The 23,200-nt window shown below is 43.0% G+C and overlaps 1 protein-coding gene across 3 annotated transcripts in view; it reads left to right on the top strand.

The window, feature by feature from the left end:
- Window positions 1–395: 395 nt before the first annotated feature.
- LOC119655452 (bcl-2-related ovarian killer protein) overlaps window positions 396–23,200 on the top strand; it is a 70,458-nt gene continuing 47,653 nt past the window's right edge. For 2 of the 3 annotated variants that reach the window (XM_038061351.1, XM_038061350.1), the window contains exon 1: window positions 396–1,071. The gene's annotated coding sequence lies outside the window, so the exon portion shown is untranslated. The remainder of the gene's footprint in view (window positions 1,072–23,200) is intronic. The other variant, XM_038061352.1, reaches the window with a different exon arrangement.

Consider the following 23,200-nt stretch of genomic DNA (forward strand, 5'->3'; position numbering starts at 1 on the left):
CGCTTACTAAGTATTAGATTAAAGCTACTTTGCGGAATGTTGGTGGTTAATGTATGTTAGCTATTGAGCTTCCTACGTCATGATCCATATTTCAAAATATTGCATGTTAGAACTAGATAAGATAATTTACCCTTCAGGTTGCTTCTCACGCGCCTAGTGAGGCAAATCGCAATAAAATTGCATCAAAAAGGGAAATCAATCTTAAAGATTGAAGAATTTTTGGGAACTTAGTATGGATAAACTTCAATAATTTAAATGTATCGTATCTAAATGGCAGCATAAATCGATACCCGAAACCCTGATAGCTTCGATATCACTTACAGGCACATAATACAGTCGGCGGCTTACAGCCCGTGGTACTCATAGAAAAGCTTCGCGTCGAAAGTATACTCGTTGGAGTACGCTATGGGGGCAGTGGGATTTGATTCTGTTCCCAATGAAGCGAACAACGCTTTATCTGGCTAGCGACTTGTGGTTCCATTCAAGCCGTTGGTACCGGTGCGTTTAGGCGGGTGTTTTCCGTGAAAGCAGTTGTAGGTGCATAGTAGGTGCTGAGTACCCGGAGTACATCACCAATCAGGAATTTAATTGCCGGCGATAAGGTGAAGGTCGTTCTTGGTGTGATTCCGTGATGGTCCAAGTGACCATTAACTACTCGAAGACACTCACCTGAGCTGATCCACCTGAGATATTCAGGTAAATGCTAACATCGGAAGTGCAGTGGGTTTGGCGGCATTCTAAGTTCTATTCTCCAACGTATCCAGAAAAAATGCTTTTTTATCAGTTTGTTATCAGCGCGGAGTGAATGTGCTCGTTAAGCTCACGCTAAAAATTTTAATGGTTTAATTGAAAATGACCTCAATATTTACTCGTGAGTGTAGAACGTAAGATCAGGTGTGCTGCGGTCTGTGATTTTGTACAGAAATTGTGCTCAAGCAATTGTTGCTGTGTTGATTTCGTGACACCAGAAATTGAAAGTTCAATTTGCAAATTGACTAACTGCGAGACGGATAGCGATACAAGTTGCCATTTGTTGGCCATTAGCAGCCAAGATTGCGGTGTTCTTATCGAGTGAGTCATTTAGATACTTTATCCGATCATTATGAGTTACTTGAGTAGAATTTCATTAGTAATGAACTGACTGTAATGGTCAGTTTGATCTTTAGGATCGTGAAGCGATTAACTTCGCAGAGGTGCGTTGTGCAACTCAACTGTTGGTTTTAATTAACTGTTCGATTTGATGCTTTTGATAGATGACTTGAATGGAGCCAGGATTGATCTGACTCCAAGGAGACAGGGACAGAATCGTGTGGGTGATATTGTCGACCAGTATTCTACAGGAAGAATATTTCAAATTATCAGCTAAAAATTTGGACACATTCAATATCTAATTATTTGAAACAATGGACCAACCACCAATCGGAAGACAATTTAGTAATAACAATATCAAGGAAAATACATTGCGTCCCAAATAAATGCCGTGCTCTTGGACAACGATGCGTGTATCTATTACAACTATAGTATACCGATTGGAATTTTAGGTTAATCTCCATTTTTAGGAATTTTAGTTCTGTGTCTAGTATATACTCGTATATATAGTTAAATAAGCCAAAGAACCCCTTTCCTCGCCCAACCGGACCGAAGAGCAGCTAACCAGAGAATTCGCTGAAGGCCCGAATCATATGATGCGTTTCAACGCAAACTGTGTGCGACCATCCCCGAATGTCGCAAACACTTCAAGCATTGACGCGATGGTTCTAATTTGCATAGACATTTATTATTATTCTGTTAAGGGAAAGTCGCACCGCGTCCTTGAAGAACTATTGTGCCCCTTTTACTGGTTATAGTGTATTTATTGATCATAGTATCTTAAGCAGGCCTATAACCGTTAGTAACTTTAGTATGTTCCCTACTTCCAGATCTTTCAGCTTTGCATCTGGTATTAAGTGTTCTCCCAGATGCCTCTACCTACTTTGCACAAGTGCCGGACACTGTCCCAGGACGTGCATAGAGGTTTCGTCCTCCTCTTCACAGAACCTGCAGGCAGTGTCCGTAGATATCCCTAGCTTCCCTAGGTGATAGTTCAGCCGATAATGACCAGTGAGAATTCCCACTATGATTCGGAGGTTCTTTTTGGTGAGGTTTAAGCAATCCTTTGTACGCATGGGTTCGTATCCCCCAATAAGCACCCTGGACTGCTCCATCCCTGGTAGGTCCGCCCAATATAGTTCCCTCAACCGTTTCTCTTCGTTTCTTAGATTCATAGCCATAAAACCGTTTCCAATTCCACAGAAGGGTTCTGGCCCATGTAAAGGCATCCCTGCTCCCTTCTTGGCTAGTTCATCCGCTGCCTCATTGCCTTCCAACCCAGCATGGCCTGGAACTCAAAGTATCCAGACCTTGTTGGACGAGCCGAGTGTATTCAGTCTCTCAAGGCATTCCCATACCAGTTTAGAGTTCACCTGGTTGGACCTAAGTGCCTTGATCGTTGCTCGGCTATCGGTGAGAATAGCTATGTTCTGCCCCCTGTAGTTCCTTTGCAGATTAAAGGAGACACATTTGTCTATGGCGTAAATTTCCGCCTGGAATATGCTAGTGCCCATTGGCTCAAAGTAAATTTTCCTTGGACTAATGACACCGGCACCCGCTGCCTCTGCTGTGAGGGATCCGTCAGTGTACCAAGTAATCAGTTGCTGGTTTAAGCCGTATGTCGCAGCCACGCTCTCCCAGTTTGCCTTGTTACTCCAACGTGTTTCAAACTTCTTATCGAAGTGAAACCTCGTTGTCATGTTGTCCCTCGGTATCAGTAATTCGGGATACCGCCTAGAAAGGATATCAATCTTCCTTCGATTTAGGCAGCTCCCCGCCTCACTCATACTACCGGCCATTCTGAATATTGATCTCCTTGCCTGCATCTGTATGTGCAGATGGAGAGGGGTTAATCCCAGAAGGACCTCCAGGGATGCCGTTGGGCATGTCCTCATTGCCCCACTGATACACACGCAAGCCAGCCTTCGGAGCTTATGTAATTCCCTGGCTTGTGTGCTGAGTTGGGTTCTTTCTGCCCAGATTACCGCTCCATAGGTAATCATTGGCCTTACTATTGCAGTATATATCCAAAGTAGTATCTTCGGGCTGCAACCCCATTTTTTCCCGCTATGGATCTGCAAGTCATCAGAGCCCTCGTGGCTTTCCGACAAGTGTTTCCGACATGTATCTTTCAAAGTAATTTTTGGTCTAGCGTAATGACATACATCTTAAATGGAAGACAGTACAAATCAAGACTGAAGCCTACTAGGTCAGACTATTACCGGACAGGACTCTTCAGACTATAGGATAGGTTGCAAGAATAATCACTTTTTGCATCTTCATGTATGAATGAATGTATCCTGAATTGAAGTTAGGAATGCTTTGGTCTCATAGAATAGTTCACCGTTAGTCAACGTTGTTGGAAGCTTCGATGTCGATGCCTGACAACAACCAATTTTTTATACGACCTCCGTGGATGGGTTTCCCTTTCCACATGTAGATTAGACTGAAATAATTTTCGACATCATCATCGTCATCATCAACGGCGCAACTACCGGTATCCAGTCTAGGCCTGCCTTAATAAGGAACTCCAGACATCCAGTCGGCCTCGTCTTTTTTTTCTACCATAGATATTGCCCTTATAGACTAACCCGGAAAGGGCTAGATCATCCTCATCCATACGGATTAAGTGACCCGCCCACCGCAACCTGCGGAATCGCTCATAGATTTGAAGAACTTTGACCCTATGGTGAGACGTTTCGAGCGAAACAGCTTCTTTGGTATGGGCCGATGATATTCTGGGCGTATGGACCTAGCAATATAGTGGAGAACATCTTATAGGTGGTATTCAGCAACGTGATATCTCTATAATTGCTGCACTGCGTGATATACCCCGTTTTATCTATGGGACAGGTAATGCCTTGATTCGCTGTCCCACACCTTGAGTGCAAGTTGATAAACCCCTTGGTGTAATTGGTCGCCACCATATTTAACAAATTCGCCTGTAATTCCGCAGGATGAGCATCGGTTGTTCCCTGTACTTTTCGAATTCACAAACCTGTTGGTTATGCCAGGCTTCCAGCTTCCGTCTGTCAAGTCGCTTTTCCGTTCGATGTAGTTCTTGCTAGGGCTTTGCGCGTGCCCTCGTTCTTTGAGAATGCAACATTACTCGGTATAGAGCTCTTTACCGTTCTGTTGCTAGCTTACATTCCTCGTCGAATCAACCGATCTGACTTTTCTTGCGGCTGGGTCCAAGAATGTTTGTGGCCGTATCAATGATAACGCTTTTCAGGTGGTTGTGAAGATTATATGTTCGTGCTTCATCTCCAGGAGATCTGTTAGCTGCGGATATTGCGGCATCCACTTCCCCTTTATAGGTGTTACGGAGGGCTGTGTTGTGAATAGCTTCAGTATTCACTCTCACTTGGTTGTCAGATTGGATTGTGGGTGGTGTTATAATTCGAGCCCGGAGCACTATATCAACGAGATAGTGATCCGAGTCTATATTGGCCCCATATATACTCTCACATTCATCAAGGCTGAGAGGTGGAGGCGTTCGATCAACACGTGGTCAATGTTGTTTATGGACCACACTCTCTCTACTCCGAGCATATGGTTTACTAGATGGCCGCTATAATATATAGTGCAGTGGCTCTTCTCCAGGAAACCGGTCCCTATTCAACGCATTTCTTGCAACGCTACTACCACAAACCATATATTGGGAGAGGGTATCGGCTAACTGCCTGGCAGCTCCATCTCTGTACAGGGAGCGCACGTTCCATGAGAAAATGCGCAAATCGTTATTTCGTTGACGTTGCCGGGTTCGTCGTTGTAAAGACCATCCTGTCCAAGGCTCCTTCTGTGGCTTCGTAACGTTAGTTTTCCGTGTAGGGTTGTCAGCCCTATCCAACCCCTAATCTGAAGGACCAGGCCCGCCTTCATCCTTCTCCGTCTGCAACCTTTCGTTAAGAAAGAGCTCCCAGCGGTCACAATGTGGAAGTGGAGATTGGGTTTGTTGGTAGAGCTGTTCGTGTTGGTTCAACCGGCGTTTCCCAGGTTTTATGCTCCATCGTGGGTACCAACCCACGTTTCGACCTAGGACCAATACTACCCTTTAACCACTTGCGCCTATGCCTACGTTTTTTCCAGTCCTTGAATATGTGTTAAAATCGATCGAATGGGATCTTCTTCGATGCGTTTTGAATCTTTTCAATCAAATCAAAACGATGTCCACGAAATGGCAATTTCAGTTTGGGGAACAGCCAGAAGTCAAATCGAGCTAAATCAGGCGAATAGGGTGGGTGCGTACAATATGCGTCGAATTTTTGATGAAAAAATCATGCAGAACCAATGCTGTGTAAGAAGGTGCATTATCGTGGTGAAGAAACCAAGAGTTGTTGGTCTTTCAAAAGCGACTGGTTCTTCGAAATCGATTGAATTGAGCCAAATAATAGTTTGGTGATTTTGACAAGTGACGATTGAGGACTAGACCCTTGGTTCTCATCGGTAGACTTGGAAGGACGACCAAGACGCTCATCGTCCTCAACGCGTTTTCTGCCTTTTTTGAACAATTTATACACCAAAAACACTGGCTCTCGACAAAACATTATTACCAAATGCCTTTTTCAACATATCCAATGTTTGGTTAGTCGAAAGACCATTTTTAAAACAAAATTTTATGCAACTCTTTTGTTGAATTTTTTCACTCATTCATTGTCTTCATTGTCTAGTATCCTACGACGTGAAGGCTCTGTTTTCGAACACACCCGTGAAAGAAGCCCTGACAAAATTCGAAGAATGGCTCCTACAGTTTGGCAATTCTATTGAATGGACAAGGAAAGCTATGCAATACACAAAATTGGCAGCCCAGTGTATGAACGAAAATTCTTTTACTTTCAGAGGAAGATTTTTTAAGACCACTTCGGGAATAGCAATGGGAAACCCATTATTCCCACTTCATGTCATCAATAGAGCAAAATATGGAGCAAAAAGAAGTCTAACCGAAAACGTGGCTGAGTTATGTCGATGACATCTTGATAATTGCCTTGAAAAACAACGTAGACGTGATGTTGAACACTATTAACACAATACACCCGAAGACCACATTTACCCAAGAGATGGAGGAAAACGGCAAACTCCAATGGGCACTCTCATTCGAAATTTACGAACTATCCCTAGCACTTCGTTCCACAATTACGAACAAAAAAAGACCTCCTTCGACATAATGATCCATCGACTCCTGACTACTCCGCTCTTACCAGAAAAGTTTCGTAAGGAGAAAGAATACATCATGGGTACGGCCCATAAGAACGGCTATGATAATGGGCTCATAGAATCCATGATAAAAACAAAAGTTCGAAAAATGCAAAGAGAAAACTTAACTATATTATAATAAATAATAATCGTTGGTGCAACAATCCATATTGGATCAGGGCCTTGAAGTGTGTTAGAGTATACTGTAGGAGGCAATGTGGTCAGCATTGCACTCGCCCGAGATTATTACCCTGATTTGACTCAGGTACTCATTGACAGCTGAGTCGACTGGTATCCGACGTCAAACACGATACAAAACCTAATGCCATCAGTGAGTTTTGAACCGCGACCTTCCGTACGACAGCCTTGTGCTCTAACCACTCAGCTATCCGCAGCTATATTATACTCGCAACAAATGTGGGGGGGGGGGGGGGTGTTAGGTTTTAATTACCTTAAATCTGTTTGCTAGAAACACCGCGAATTTCACATTGATTAAAAATAATTACGCCATGCAGCGAGATCCACTCTCCCAAGATGGCCGACGAGTGGGTGCTAAGGGTGCTTGGCGCAGAACAGTAGAGGATGAGCGCGAGCGTCTCGGGAAGTCGTGGGGGGTGGTGTATTTAAATGATTTAGTTGGACTTAGGGTTGCAAAGCGGTTATTATTAAGGTCTATTTCGTATTGTAGATTATGCTTAAGCGCCCTTATTGCTACAGATAATTTCCACTTAGTGAATGGAGATCGGCGATTCAGGAATTTTTTTTCTTTCTATCTTACATTTGGTTTCGGCTAAAGTTATTTTTAAGGTTTTGTATAAAACAAAACTCGATTCACTGTCTGTTTGTTTGACTGTCTGTCACAGGCACTTTTCGCATTAGAACATTAGTCACTTATCTATGTTCTATAAACCATTACCTACCGAAGAATAAAGGCTTCAACTGTAACAAATGGAATTAATGATAAACTTCTTGATATTTTGTTTATGATTTGATGATTTTATGGGGGAGAAAATTAATCAAAGCCTTCGTAATATTTTGCAAATGATTTGAGGAGTTTCGACTAAGTTCACTGTGAAATTTTTCTAGTAAATCTAAAGTTTAATAAATACCTTTTTACCATTGACAAAGGTATTGAACGTGCAGCATCTGGCATACTGCAAAACTCAATTTCCGATAAATCCTGAAAACCTTACCAGTTACCTTACCCAAAGTAATCATTATCGAACGTAAAGATTTCGCTGTCAGCACATTTAATTGAATAAATGGGAGAATCCTCTTTATTCTAGTGGAGTTTTTCCTCATCATTTCTATGCCAGTAGAGAGAAGTTACAAGACCATTTATATTTGTGGGCCCCAATCTCAAGATAATTATCCATTCCTCTACATAACTTTTTGCGTGCCTTGCGCCATCCCCCCATGCGAATCAATAAAGTAAGGATGACTGTTTAAGGTACGCAGGTGAGAGTAATTGCTTATTACTTGAATATCGATTGCGGATTAAGTTCTTAATATTCAAGGAGTTTTCAATTCGTATTTTCATTTGGATTTTATTGAAGACCAATTTTTGACCTCTAATACTATACTTTAGAAGTTGGCGGGTATGTAAATTTAAGATTTCTAAGAGAATAATACTGGATTTAGCCTATCATAATCATCAACGGCGCAACAACCGATATCCGGTCTAGACCTGCCCTAGTAAGGATCTCCAGATATCCCGGCTTTGCGATGAGGTGCCCCAATTCAATATCCCTAAAAGCTGTCTGACATCTTGGGCTACGCTATCGCTCCATCTGATCTGGCAGGGTCTGCCAGGTCTTCTTCTTTACCATAGATGCACCATAGACTTTCTGAGGCTCGCGGATTAGGTAATCCGCCCACCGCAACCTGTTGAGCTGGATTTTGTCCACTACCAGGCGGTCGTGGTATCACCCATAAGTTTCGCCGTTATGTAGGCTTCGGAATCGGCCATCCTCATGTAAGGGACCTAAAATCCTTCGTAGGATTTTTCTCTCGAAGGCGGCCAAGAGTTTACAATTTTTTTTTGCTAAAAACGGAAGTCTCCGAGGAATATAGTACATACGTCTGGCATACTAAAAGATTTCCGATGTCCTCTTACATCGAGGTGGCGGTGAGGAAGATGGGGCGGCAACCCTATCAGCCAAACCAACACCAAGTGGCCGAGGAGAACCTCCATAGTGGTGGCACCGGGAGACGCTGTATTCACTTTGGTTGGTTTGCCGGCCGTGATGCAGTAGGCAAATGCTCCAAAGGCCTAATCAGGGCGATCAGACCCGAGTCTGCACGGGGACTCATCTGAAATGGCAAATTGGTCACGCAACTTTACCAGGAATATACTGGTACCATGGGAACCGGGAAAGCCCCTGGACTCACATAATTTGGGTGAACTCCTGTTGTATGTGAGGACAGCTCGGTTATTTGCGGTTCGCCCCCCTAGTGGGAGTTTCATGGTGGTTGTGGTTATGCTCAAGCGAGAAGAGACCTTCGGGCCTCGACGTGGTGTTGTAGTGTTCGGTAGAGATTTAGGTAATTCTTGCATCCACCAGTATGAATGCTAAGCCATGCACTTGGTATAGACTTGTCTCAGCGGGGCTCTGATTGTGGTCACAAAATCAATCCGTGTCTGAAGAGGACCGTAGGATTAAGTCTCACGACAGGTACCTACGTTAAACACCATGGACGTAACTGTCCTCTTACACCCTTACTAGCTATCTTACCCCAGGTAAACTCTGTACAACGTGAAGATTTTGCTGTCAGCGCATTTAATTAAATAAATGGGAGAATCCTTTCGATTCCTTTGGCATCCGCGTAATTTCTATCCTTGTGGATTTATATTTGTGGCCTCAAGATAATTATGTATCCTTCTACACAGCATTTTCTGCGGATTGTACCGATTTCCCTGATGCGGATCAATAAAGTAAGGTACGCAGGTGAGAGTATTGCTTGTTACTCAAATATCGATTGCGGATTAGATTTCATTATTCGAGGAATTTTCAATTTACGTTTGAGTTAGATTTCGTTTGAACATAACAAACAATTCCTGCCTTTTTATATTTTAATTAGAAAGCTGGTTCGTACTCTGTCAAAATAAGACTCGTAGGAGCGTAGTAGCCGTACAAGATATATGCCGCCTTCTATGTATAGCTACCGTAAACTTACTTTCGTGTGGTTTAGCCACCGAGTGCTCATGTTGGATTTGTGGCCGTTCCATACTCCTTGACAATATGTCCGTTATTCTCAAAGACTCTGTATCGAAAGAACCGATCAATATGCTTTGCTTGCCTTGGTGAAATATTCATACACGAAATCGCAGAGAGAGAAACCGGACCTAGGGTGAACAGGAGCAAGTTGTCGTGACCAAATCGCTATAATCTTCATACAAATATTCGCTGCGGCTTCGTCCAATCCATGTTCGAATAAAAAAGAGATGAAGACGACTTACGATTGGCGCCAACTACACCAACCGAAGTGATGGACACCACTGTCCACTTGGAACAGGTACCACCGGCGTCACTCGCCCTACCGTCCGGGTCCCACCCCGAGGTCTACCCCATACTCAGCGAGGCGAAGAAGCTATATCCCGCCAGCGCACCCAAACAGCCACCACCAAAGCAACCTCAGCAGCTGAAACCAGCTGCTGCAGCGCCATCCAAGAAGGAGGTACGTCAAAAAATACCTCCACTCGTTGTAGTTGAAAACCCGGATAATTTCAAAGCAATTAAAAAATCCATTTCCCGTGCACTCCCTAACAACTACCAAATCAAGAAATCAGGTATTTCCCACCATATTATCACCAAAACGCCGCTATAAAATCATCGCGAAAAAATCCTCGTGGAGAACCATAATAAGTTCTTCAGATACATCCTGCCGTTTGAGAAGACGACCAGTCTCATCCTCCAAGGCTTTGATACGATGTTCTGCCCCTACTAGGAGATCGTCGAAGAACTGAAGGCTCGGGGAGTCTCAAGCACCCTGGGCTCTAAACCCTTTGCTACGACCTGGGCAAAAACAAACAATGCCAACCTCGACTTGTGGTTGGTTACGTGTGACGTGATCTTTAGCAAGGAACAGTTACGTGAAGTAAAGGTCATACAGCACATGATTGTCCGCTTCGAAGAGATAAAAAATAAGCAGGTGCTACAATGCAAAAATTGCCGTATACAGGTGCGGTAAATGTGACCAGCTACATGGTCCTAGCGAATGTGCTAAAACGGTCGAGCAGGCAACGAAGTGCGTTAACTGTGGGGACAACGATCACCCCGCCAACTACAGAAAGTGCTCACGGTTTTTTGAGGTGGTGGCAAGGAGAAACGCACAAAAACGTGCGCCTCCCACCACCTTCTCCCCACAACTGCCTCCCGCCCCGCTGGTCGCCCTATCACAACTTCAGCCTTCACCCGTCTGTCTGTGTCCTTCGTCGTCGCCGTATGAAGCGGAACCTCTTCCCGTGCACCCAACCGTGTGAACTAACCTACCACCATCTCCAATCCAGACTTCCTTGAGTTTGCCAGGAAATCGCAAGAATTCGGTATCTTGGCATCCATTAATGGACGTTAAGATAATCGAGTTGAACATTAACTCAATCATCGGTCGAGCCCGACATGAGTTCGAGCTTTTCCTTGGCGAGCACAAACCCGATATAGTTCTGTGAAACTAGGTTGAACTATATATACAGTCTTTCCTTTCCCAACTTCAACCTCTTCCGGAGTGAAAGACCACAGGCCAATCCTCAAGGCCGCAACACTTGTGGTGGAACGGCCGCCCTCATCGCCGACAAATTCCTAGTCACGCAAATCCACCCACCTCCTAATACTTTCAAATCAATCGAAACCACCATAATCTCCTTCAAATCCCAATCAACCTTGGTCTTCGTTTCCTCTGTTTACTGTCCCAACCAATCCCTCGACACTCACGACTTTCTCCGCATCAAGTCCCTCAGCGATTCTTAATACCGCCCTCCCGGTAAACAATGGTCCCTGATTATCGGTGGAGACATCAATGCCAGACACCTGCCCTGGTTCGTCTCCTGCTCCTCTAGCCGGAAAACCACCCATACAATATGTATTTTATTAACGCTATCTGTGTATCACTACACGCCCCCTAAATCGTAATACATTAGATTCATTCACTAATTGTAGCCCTAGTTGATACTGCAAGGCGATCAAGTCCTCATATTCGAGTACTTGTTTATATTCACCGCTGCTGCTCACCTCCATCTTCACCAGCTTTAAACTCCAATAATAGATCGAGAAACGTTTCCGCTTAGCTTCGTCAAGGAGGATCTGCTTTGGCTTACCGTAAGGTCACCGCATAAGTACGTTCACTGCATTCCTTTTGCCGCTCGCTGAGAAGATGAACCTCTTCAATAAGGCCTTTTTATCACTTCTTGCTCATTTCTGAGGTGCATTTATTACCCTGAAAACATCCTTCCATGGTATTGACTTCTTTGAAAAAAACCTTTTGGGAATGACGTCTTCGGCATTGATTGGCATCCTTCCTTCATCACGTGCTTTGGCGCATATTATGCCACTGGATTCCGTATTCCATTAAATTTTGCATCAATGTCCTTTCCCAACGACCTTAATGGTTTTTTATTATTTCGCGTCGGAATCACTGGTGTCGCTAGTGAACGGGTGGCGAGTTCTGGAATACTTGTCGGCAAGCGACCATCAATAGGGAGATTTATCTCTCCGGCAGTTTGGTTTTAGAGTGTGGACATCCACAGTTGAAGCTGTCATGCAAGTCGTGGACGCCGTTCGACGAGCGGAAGCACATAGCCGCCGAACTCGACGAGTGGTGCTCCTCGTATCGCTTGACGTCAGAAACGCCTTTAATTCAGTAAGATCTAAAGACATTCTAGGCGCACTAGACAATACTTTCAACGTGCAGAACTATCTCTTACGGATATTGAGGGACTATCTGAGGAACCGCGCCCTGCTCTCTGAAACACTAGAGGGTCAAAGGAGGATGGAGGTCATGTCGGGGGTAGCACAGGGATCCATCCTAAGGCCGGACCTCTGGAACGCTACCTCGCCTGGTCGGCTATGCAGATGATGTCGCGGCGCTTCTTGCTGGACGCACTGTCGAACAGGCGCAAAGCAGACTTGGCATATTGATGCGACGAGTAAGCGGATGGATGACTACTCATGGTTTCAACTTTGCACTGGAAAAAACCGAAACTAAACTCAATATTAGATCAAAATTCGTTTAAAATCTCTAATGCAATTATGTTGATGCGGGAGTGATCCCCATTGCCCTTCTTGCTAAGGAGCGTCAAGCCATATCCAAATGCAAGGGAGATGAGCCAAGGGAGGTAGTTGCTCGTGAAGATCGGAAACGCACTCTAGACGAGTGGCAGCTCTCGTGGCAAAATGAAACTAGATGGGTGGCTGAATTGGAAGCATGGTGAAACTGACTATTTCCTTACCCAATTTTTAAGAGGGCATGGAGGTTTTCAGTCTTACCTACAAGATTGGAAAGCCGCGATCTCCGGATTGTGTGTTTGGCAATGGAGTTGTGGACGACGCCTATCACACTTTTTTTCTTGTGTAAGATGGGATGGAATTCGTCAGCAGCTCGATTTAATACAGGGCATCTCTCCCCAGAATGTATTGTCGAGGAGAGACTGAGGTGCGCTGACAGATGGAGCTGTGTTGGCCATTAGATTCGGGTCTTTCTTGTTGCAAAAAATATAGAGCTCGACCAGTGGAGGAGCCGAATGACAGGTGGTTTTCTGAACTCCCAGTTCCCTTCCTCCTCTCCCTTCCCCTTTTGGTGAAAGGAATTCCCTAATTTGAAGGTTGGTTGTCCAACGACGTACTGAACCGGAACTCCGACACTGTGTGCGTAAATGCATTCACCACCATACCCCCAAGAAAATAGTCTATAGTTGGCTACAATTTTTTTAGGTTCGAAAGCTTCATTCAATCAGTTTCTTACTGTTCAATCAAGAAAAGTTGAACTTGTCTTTAAAGGAAACAACAGAATAAGAATGGTTTGCTGGTTTGCATGAATGCATCGAAAACTATTTTATGCCACACCTAGCCTAGCTTAGGCTCAAACTATTGGCGGTTTCAATTGGATATAATTCGCACCCTTACCGTGGTTTTGCGATTATATTGTATAAAGGAGCGTTTTCCATCTGATGCCACTCGCGGTCACGCTGCTCCCAGGGCAGAAGTGAGGCAGCGTCTGACATCTGGACGAAACCGTTTGTCCCATATTTTTTGAATGCTGGGGTGCCATGTCCCACACGAGGGATCCGTGGACCAAAAAGACGTGAGAGTAAGTTGCTCTCCATTTGGTCCGGTCCAACAGCAAGTGGTTGTGGACTTAGGATCCCTCACTTACCCTAAACAATAACGCGTATTGTATTCTTTGATAAGGATTTCAATAAGTCAGTGCGGTTTGTCAAAAAATGCTCAAATCGCGTTATAGTTACTAATAATCGTCTCCATAATTTGACGTAATTTGACGAATTTCTTTTAATTTTTTTTTTGCGAATTTAGATAAGAATAATGCCAACAAAAATGGAAAGTTTGGTGAAAATCCGTCTATTTTTTACCCGGTGCAGCGCATGGATTAAGCAGACATACGCAAACGTCCACTGTTGCTTATCATTTCCAAGTCTTGTCTTTTACATTTATGAGTCTTTATATCCCTATCCTCTTTTTTCTAAGGCAATCGTTACTGGATTTACAGATTTATCTTTTCTTACATTTGATTCAATAAGTCTTCGTTCTAATTATCAACTGTACAACGAAACTACTGAAAAGGTGGCATAAAGGGGGCATAAATTTTCTACTTAGTTGAGAGAAGAAATACAAAGCACTAAAAGCAGCTATAAATTTTGGTCCTGATCTGTGAGTTGTAAATTTTCATCTATGTAAGAAATATCACTTTTCATAGCTCATAAAACTTACATATGGGCATTCTGAAGAAATTGTTTAAAATTATAAATGATTAACGACTTCATTTCTATGCGAGGCACGTCCAGCCATCAGCAACCTATCCTAACCCAGCCTAGCCTTGTCACTTGCCCCATTCCTCGGACGGATTATGTCAGTCAAACCTGAGGCAAATCTAAAGCACTTGAAGCGGGTTCAGTATGCAAACTATAAATATAATGCGGAGACCTTTCTTGTCTGAGCTACATACGAGTATGAAGTATTTCCATGAATGTTGTAATGATAGAGTAAGAACATGCGTAAAATTGTTACTGCTAACTCGTTTGTTATTCTGATCGGCTTCTCGGAATGCTCAGGGGGTACTACACTGCCTGCAAGGCTAGATGATGTGGCGTGCTTGAAATCGGTAATTTACATCAGAGTTTACTACGCTCCATCAACCACATTTTCATGGTTATTATTGTAGTAAACAAATCGGATATCGATTATGACTGACTATTATCAGTAAATTCTTGTATTATTGCTCTCGTGACTTACTTTTTAATTTATATGTATTTTCTTTTATCAAAGTAGATAACTCGGGATTCGCAAGTCATCATATATTTGATTATAAGTTTACTCATTTGTTTATAACTTTTATCAAAAAGTGAGGAAAAACTGGAGGTCGAGAGCTTAGTACTCTCTCCTTTGCGGTTTCTAGCTATTGTTGCATAATAATTTAATTTATTCAGTTTGCACTAAATTTTCTACTTTTGCTCTGGGTATTATTTTTCACTCAACTGGGAAATTTTAGGTTATTAGAATGAGCTAAAAGCGGGCTTCCTAGTAAGATATCAGAGTAAAACACTATTATTGTATTAGGGTTAAGATACTTGTACGGACGGGTTAATTTTTTCACAATTCAACCAGAGTTTTGCGGCGCAACTGGGACTTTGTAACGATTGCCAGAGTTCTTTACCATTCGTCTTCCCTTGTTAGAACACAATCTGGAACTTCTTCTTTGTAAGGTTTTGTGTAAACACAAAATCTTATTAAAATCGGTTTACTGCCTGTCTGTTTTTTTTTCATCGTTGGAAGGTGGAAAGGTTCAAACCCTACTGCTGGCTCCTGCCATGCAGTTATGTGAAACTCCTACTCACTAAAACCACCTCCTTCTTCTTCCACTCTCCCCAGGGGACTGCTATAAGCATTGCATCACGGGGCTGGATCAGTTCTTAATTATGGCTCATTATTGTTCGCTCCCTTTCTTGCCTTCTTCGCAGTTCATCATGCCTTAGCTATTGATGAATCATTTTCAGCTCAGTTACCACTTGATTCCAAGCCTTCGTTGATTCCAACATGAACTCCACTATATTTTCAGGTGTTAAGCGCCTGTCTGCGATCGCCTCCAGCCTAGTTCGGTGTGCTATAAACCTTGTGCATTCAAACACAACATGCTCCGCATTCTCAGCCATGTTACCACATCTTGGGCAGTATGGTGACTCATCGTGTCCAAATCCATGTTCACTTAAAAATTGTGTTAGCCCGTAGCTTAGTTCCCCGTGCCTCCTTTCAGTCCATCTTCGAATGTGTGTGGAATGATACGGTACGTTCAACGGCCAGTTTGTGCCTCGTTCCATCTCTTCTGCCATTCTGCGATGGATTCCCGCCGTGCTAGTTGCCGTCGAAGTACAATAGACTCCCTGATTACATACATTTATCCGCGAAAATATCTATGGGGATTGTCCTTGTCAGTACATATGCTGCTTCTCCTGTACTTAGTCGATACGACATTCCTAGTTTTCCGCAGTTTGATTTGTTTTCCAGAACAGTTGCCCAAACTGGAGCTGCGTAAAGTAGCACGGAACTAATTACCCTTGAAATAAGACGACGTCGACTTTATCTTAGTCCACCAATGTACGGTAGTATCCTTGAGATCGTTGCAACGCACTCAATCTGTTTTTAAAAGTTGAGCCTTTTGTCAATCATTACTCCCAAATATTTAAGCGACTCTTGGGAGTCTGTTTGTCCGTCCGTCACATGCATTTTTCTCGGAGATGCTGATCGTTTTAGTCATGTGGGGTATCAAACTAAAGGGCTTGGTAAGTACTTTTCGAAGCCGGTCTTAGTTTTGGCATTTGTTGGAAAGGTGGGGAGTGCGGGGATTGAAAGTGATCATTTCAATAAATATATTGTGGTATCAGAAAATTTTTAGAACCAGACCCTGCAATTTGATCTTCACCCTTAGCGTACTCCTTTTTTCAGAACCTAAAATGTCTTTTATTTTTCGAGGAGTTGTCAATTGGCAATAGATGTTACACATAGGAGCTTATATTTGAAATCTTGGCCAAGTGCAGAAAATGTTTTCTGCATCTTCGGCTGGACCTTCACACGTAGGACAATCGAAGGACTTCCTATACCCACCGTGTCCGGTTAAGAACTGAATCAGATCGCAACTCGTCTCCCGGTGGTTTCGCATAGACCACATACTTATGTCTGGGATAAGCTTGTGTGTCCACGGGCCATTCTCCGCCTGGTCCCATATTGTATGCCATGCAGCAAATAACCTCACTTTGTTTGTTTAAGCTCGCTTTCTGATTCTCGTACAGACGACTTGTTGCATCGGTTAGGATACCCACTGGGACCATCCTCGCAACCATGCACGCTGCCGCATAAGGTATTGCTCGGTAGGCGCAACATGTTCGGAGAGCGCATAGTCGATATGCAGCTTGAAGCTATCTGCAATTTTCTTCGATTTTTATTGACGACGCACATACTGGTGTCGCGTATAAAAGGACAGAGCTGACGACTCGCAATTATACTAATCATAGGCTGTTTTTCGGGCCGCCTATATTTGGAAGTATCCTTGCCAATACTAAGCTGATAGTCACCGTTTTCTGGCCAGTAAGCTTGAAATGAGGTTTAAAGCTCAGCTTGGTGTTCAATATTACGCCCAGGTATTTCCACAATAGCTGGGAGCTTACAACATATGCTTTGATGCAAATTCCAGCAATTTTCTGTTTCCGCCGTTCTGTAAAGAGCACCAACTCCGTCTTGTGTTCGGCAAGCTCCAGCCCGTGGTCTTTAAGTCAAGATTTGATCATCCAGATAGTCTCGTTCGTATATATCTCTACTTCGTCGGTGTAATTGGATGTTATAACCACTCCAACGTCATCTGCAAATCCGACGAAAGCGGCTTGCTTAACTGCTGGGAGCTGAAAAACGCCATCATATATTAAGTTCCAAAGCAGAGGACCCAGAACAGACTCCTGCGAAAATCGTGCCGTTATTACATATATCTTCAACCTTGCATCCGAATCATAAAGTAGCTTCTGAAAGTAGTCGAAGATTATATTTGATATATATTTTGGCATTTCTTCCGCGATGAGCGTTTCGATGAGCGCGTTGTATTTCTCTTTGTCGTAGTTTTTATGGCTAGCTCAACATCAACCAAGTCTTCCGAAAGCTAAACTGCCTATTTGATAAACAGCCGCCACTATCAATTATTGGATATAGATTATCCCATTGGCTCACCTGACTTCGGGATTAATACAAGCTTTTGTATTTTCTACTCTGCCAGGAAGGATTGCCATTCTCATTACCAGTTTCAGCGCTTTGTTGGGGATTCAATGAATGCCGAGGGCTGCGGTATCCCGGATCCTTTTCACTGCGTCAAAGATTTCGTCTATGTTTATTGGAGCGATGTCTTCGGCGCTCATTGGTATCATTGGGAAGATAGTTCCCGGATGTTGGGGAAACAATGTCGAAACTATCTCCCACCATAATCTAGGGCACATAATAGCAGGGGACCTTTTACCTTTTATTGCCGACATAACCGACTTTTACGCTCCTCGCCATGGATCGGAGTCTGCCTCATCACAGAGTCGCTTGAAGAAATAATTTTTACTTTTGGTGTTGGCCCACTGCAACTTTTTGCGTGCGTGTTTATATTCGAGGTACGTTTTTTCCTACTCCAGCGTGTTTCTTCGGCGTTGACTCTGCCTTCTGGCCTTCAAGTATTCCGTACGATACTTCGCTTTTTCAGCGTTCCACCAGTAGTTAGAATTGCGCTTCCGAGAGTGTGAACGTCTTGGCATGGAAGCATCACATGCCCGGTATATTTGTTCGGACGGATCTTCTTTCGATTTGGATAAGACAATACCGTGAAAATCCTCTCTTCATGTAGGCAATACTATAAGTCTATAAATATTAGCTTTTGAGGTTTTGTGTAACACAAAACCTTATTCAAATCGTTTCACTGTCTGTCTGCCTGTCACAAACATTTTTCTCCAAAACGGCTAAAGCGATCCGAACGAAAGTTGGTGAAAGATGGGAACTATGAAATCGCAAGCATACAGTGAATGACATAACTTTATATGGAGTTTAAATATATTCAAAGGAGGATGTCAAATTTTTTTTTAAACCCATGAGTGGTTAGAGCGCAAGGCTGTCGTACGGAGGGTCGCGGTTCAAATCTCACTGGTGGCAGTGGGATTTGTATCGTGATTTGCCGTCGACTCAGCTGTGAATGAGTACCTGAGTCAAATCAGGGTAATAATCTCGGGCGAGCGCAATGCTGACCATATTGCCTCCTAGTGTACCGTTACGGTCTTGAATGAAGTGCTCTAACACACTTCAAGGCCCTGATCCAACATGGATTGTTGCGCCAACGATTATTATTATTATTATGTAGTCATGTGGGATATCAAATGAAAGATCTCGATTAGTACTTCCCGTGTGATATTAGTTTCGACGTAGCTTTCAAAATATGCGAGTGGCGAGCCAAAATGTGCACACTTAAAGTGAGACAGGACTCATTTTCAGACAGCTACCAAACGCAAAAATCTGATAAAAATAAGGTGGTGGGCTTATACTAAATATAGGCCTCAAAATATGTCCCATTCCTATATCTGCTCAAATAAACTTACGGATAGTATGTTACCAACTTTTAGGAATTGACTGAAAAAAACCCTCCTGATTTCTTCCTAGGCACCGGCATAGAGGACATTATTGCGAAAGTGATCATATCTTTAACGGACCTATTTTCAGAAACTACCCAACAGAAAAATAAAAAAAAAAATCGACAGTCTGCCACTATATGATACCTAGGCTCCGGAATAAAGTTAATAATAGTATATTACTTTGATTTTTAGTAATTGACTGCAAAACCCCCTTAAGTTCATTCTAGCACCACGAAATGCTACAACAATGTAGACCTATTACATAAAGCATGATCGCACTATTACTAACAAAATTATAATAGATCAAACTTGCCTCTTCTTTGCAAATTCAAGACTTTGAATGTCAATGTCACTTTCAGGTGGTGTATATTCTCTTGTAATATATGCATATATTACGTGCTACACACTAATGGGACAAATACGCGCTCAAATGTCCTTATAAAAGAAATACACAAAAACTTTCATACCTGAAGCGTCCAGCTCTCGGTTTCCCGACACATGGAACTGTCATGTACTCATAATTCCTCACATAAGGACATAAAACACCTTTTATACCTGAAGCTTCGAGCCTCCGGTTTACCGAGTTGTCTGTCTTTGTTTATATTTTGCGAGATGTGAGCTTCATCTTATTACCATATTATTTTGACTGGATTCATGGTAGCAACAGATCGTCTTACCACTTAGTAATATAATATTGGTTACACCTTCCATATTCGATTAAATTAAATAGTTTGCGGTTTTAAATAATGAAATAAAATATTCTCACGTGTAAAGTTGGTGGTTTTGGTGCCTTGATTACTTTTTAGGTCACTGACTTGGAATCGTGGAAATAGTAAAATAAGAATCCAATAAAGCAAGTGTACTAATATTTCAACACGTCCTAAGTGAGTGAAATGATATTTTGTAATTAATGCAGCGTCTGTGGTTTTTCAAAAAAAAACTAATTGAAATGTAACACAAATATGACCTGGTGGAGTTGTACTTATAAAGTTTTCATCCGTTTAATACTTGTCGGCGCCACAATTTATTCAGAAAATGTGTTCCATCCCCCCGTTGCATGCAGTAAAAAAAATGATTGAGTTTTACATATATGATATAAAGACAGGGTGTAAAAATTGAGTGAGCTACTCACAAATGGAGAAGTTGTTTTTACGTTTAACGCATGACATAATGTTCGCCACTCATGTGTTAAAAACATTGCCATGTGGGAGGTAAAAAGTGCGACAGTTTCCAATTTTACAACAAATACTAATAATGACCAGAGCTTTGACGTCGCCAATTCTCTACTCTTTCGAACGCTTGATTCCATATCCCTCCATGAGCACCCCGGACTGTTCTATTCCTGCTAAATTCGCCCAGTAAAGTTCCCTCAGCCTATCATCTTCATTTTTCAGTGTCGTAGCCATAAACCCATTCCTGACTCCACACAATGACTCTGACCTGTGGAGCGGTGTCCCTGTCCTTCCCTGTCCACCTCGTTCACTGTTTCATTGCCTTCTAACCGAATGTAGCAACACATTAACTGAGCCGAGGGTGTTCAGTCTGTGTAGGCATCCCCATACCAGTTTGGAATTTACCTGGTAGGACTTAAGTGTCTCAATAGCCGCTTGGCTGTTGGTTAGAATAGCAATGTTCTGCCCCCCAGTTCCTTTCGAGGTTGAAGGGGGCACATTTGTCTATGGCGTATGTCCCGGCCTCAAATATGCTGGTACACTTACCCATTGGTTCAAAGTTCGTATTCCTTGGACCAATGACCCCAGCGCTCTGCCATTAGGGATCCGTTGGTGCACCAGGTAATCAATTGCTGTTTTAAGCCGTATGTCAATGCCACGCTCTCCCAGTTTATCCAGTTGTTCCAACGTGTTTCAAACGTTTTATCGAAGAGGAACCTCGTTGTCATGTTATCTCTTGGTATCAATAATTCAGAATTCCGCCTAGAAAGAATATCAATTTTGTTTTGATTTAGGCAGCTCCCTGCTTCATCGGGACTCCAGAACATTATGAAGATCGTCCTCCTAGTTTACATTTGTACGTGCAGATGGAAAGTAGTCAATCTCTGAATGTCGTTGAGCAAGTTCACATTCCCCCACTGATACACACTGCTTGGCTGTTGTACTGAGTTCAGTTTTTCTGCCCAGATTACCGTCCCATAGGTAATCATTCCAGCGTATATTCAGTGTAGCATTTTCGCGGTACATCCCCACTTTTTCTCTGCTGTGGACCTGTAAGTCATCAGAGCCCTTGTGGCTTTCCTACATATGTTCTTCAAAGATTTTGTTCTAGTGTGATTCTCAAATATTTGACCTGTGTTACTAGTTTCACCTCAGTGCCATGTAATGAAATGACTTTTAGGTACTCAAGCTTGCGCTTCCTAGTGGATGATACAATATTGGCCTTGGCAGGATTTGTGCGCATCGCCGGCTTTCTGCACCAGTTACAAGTGATTTGCAGTCTGGTTTGCCCCTCTTAGGTGCTCAAGCTTGCGCTTTTTAGTGAATGGTAATATATTGGCGGTATATGCCTGCCTTAATAAGGAACTTCAGACATCCTGGTTTTGCGCCGAGGTCCACCAATCCGATATCCCTAAAAGCTGTCTGGCGCCCCAACCTACGCCATCGCACCACCTCAGGCAGGATTTGCTTCGTCTTCTTTTTCTACCATAGATATTGCCCTTATAGAATTTCAGGTTGGATTATCCTCATCCATACGGATTAAGTGACCCGCCCACCGCAACTTGTTGAGCCGGATTTGATCCATAACCAGACGGTCATGGTATCGCTCATAGATTTCGTCATTATGTAGGCTATGGAATCGTCCATCCTCATGTAGGAGGTCAAAAATTCTTCGGAGAATCCTTCTCTCGAACATGGCCAAGAGTTCGCATTTTTTCTTGCTAAGAACCCAAGTCTCCGACGAATACATAAAGACTGGCAAGATCATAGCCTTGCACAGTAAGAACTTTAACCCTATGGTTAGATGTTTCGAGCGAAACAGTTTTTAAGCTCAAATAAACTCTTCTGGCAGCCAGCTGTCGTACGTGAATTTCATCGTCATAGCTGTTATCGGTTGTGATTTTCGACCCTAGATAGGAGAAATTTTCAACTGTCTCAAGATTGTAGTCTCCTATCTTTATTGATCTCATTTGACCAGTTTAATTCGATGTTGTTCGGTCTTTGGTTTTTAGCGCTGACGTACTTTCGTTTTACCTTCATTAAGGTGCAGGTCGAGATCTCGCGCCGCCTGCTCGATCTGGATCTAGATCTGGGCAGTTTGTACGTCTCGGGTGGCTCTTCCCATGATGTCGATATCGTCAGCATAGGCCAATAGTTGGGTGGACTTAAAGAGGCTCGTTCCTCTCGGATATACCTCAGGATGATAGGGCATCCCTTTGTCTTAGACCGTTGTTGATGTGGAATGATCTTGAGAGTGATCCTGCTGCTTTTATCTAGGTTCACACATTGGCCAGAATCAGCTTAGTCAGTGTTTTTATTTTCTTCGGGATACCGAATTCACCCTATGGCCGTGTATAGTTTTACCCTGGCTATGCTATCATAAACGGCCTTAAAGTCGATGAAGAAGATGGTGCAACTGATGTACATATTCCATCAGTTTTTCCATCGCTTGGTGGCTTGATCGCTTTGGTATGGGCCTAGCAGAATAGCGGAGAATATCTTATAGATGGTACTCAGCAAATTGATACCTCTATAATTGATGCACTGCGTGTTATCCCCCTTTTTAAGATTTTATGTAAAACAAAATCTTATTAAAATCGGCTTACTATCTGTCTGTCTATCTGTCTGTCTTTTTTCTTTGCCGATGGAAGGTGGAAAACTTCAAAAGCTACCGTAGGCTCCTGCCACACACTTATGTGACTCTTACCCACTAAAACTACTTCCTCCTCCTTCCACTCTCCCCGCGGGAACCCCATTTGGCATTACGCGCGTTTGCCTTTAACTTTCGATACTATTGTCTTATAGGAGCCACCCCAGGGGTTCGTGTCAGCTTCCTTACACATGTAATTTCTTCCGAGCGTTTTTGTATTCTTCATGTAGC

The sequence above is a fragment of the Hermetia illucens genome, chromosome 4, assembly GCF_905115235.1.
Source record: "Hermetia illucens chromosome 4, iHerIll2.2.curated.20191125, whole genome shotgun sequence".
In the NCBI taxonomy this organism is placed as follows: Eukaryota; Metazoa; Arthropoda; class Insecta; order Diptera; family Stratiomyidae; genus Hermetia; species Hermetia illucens.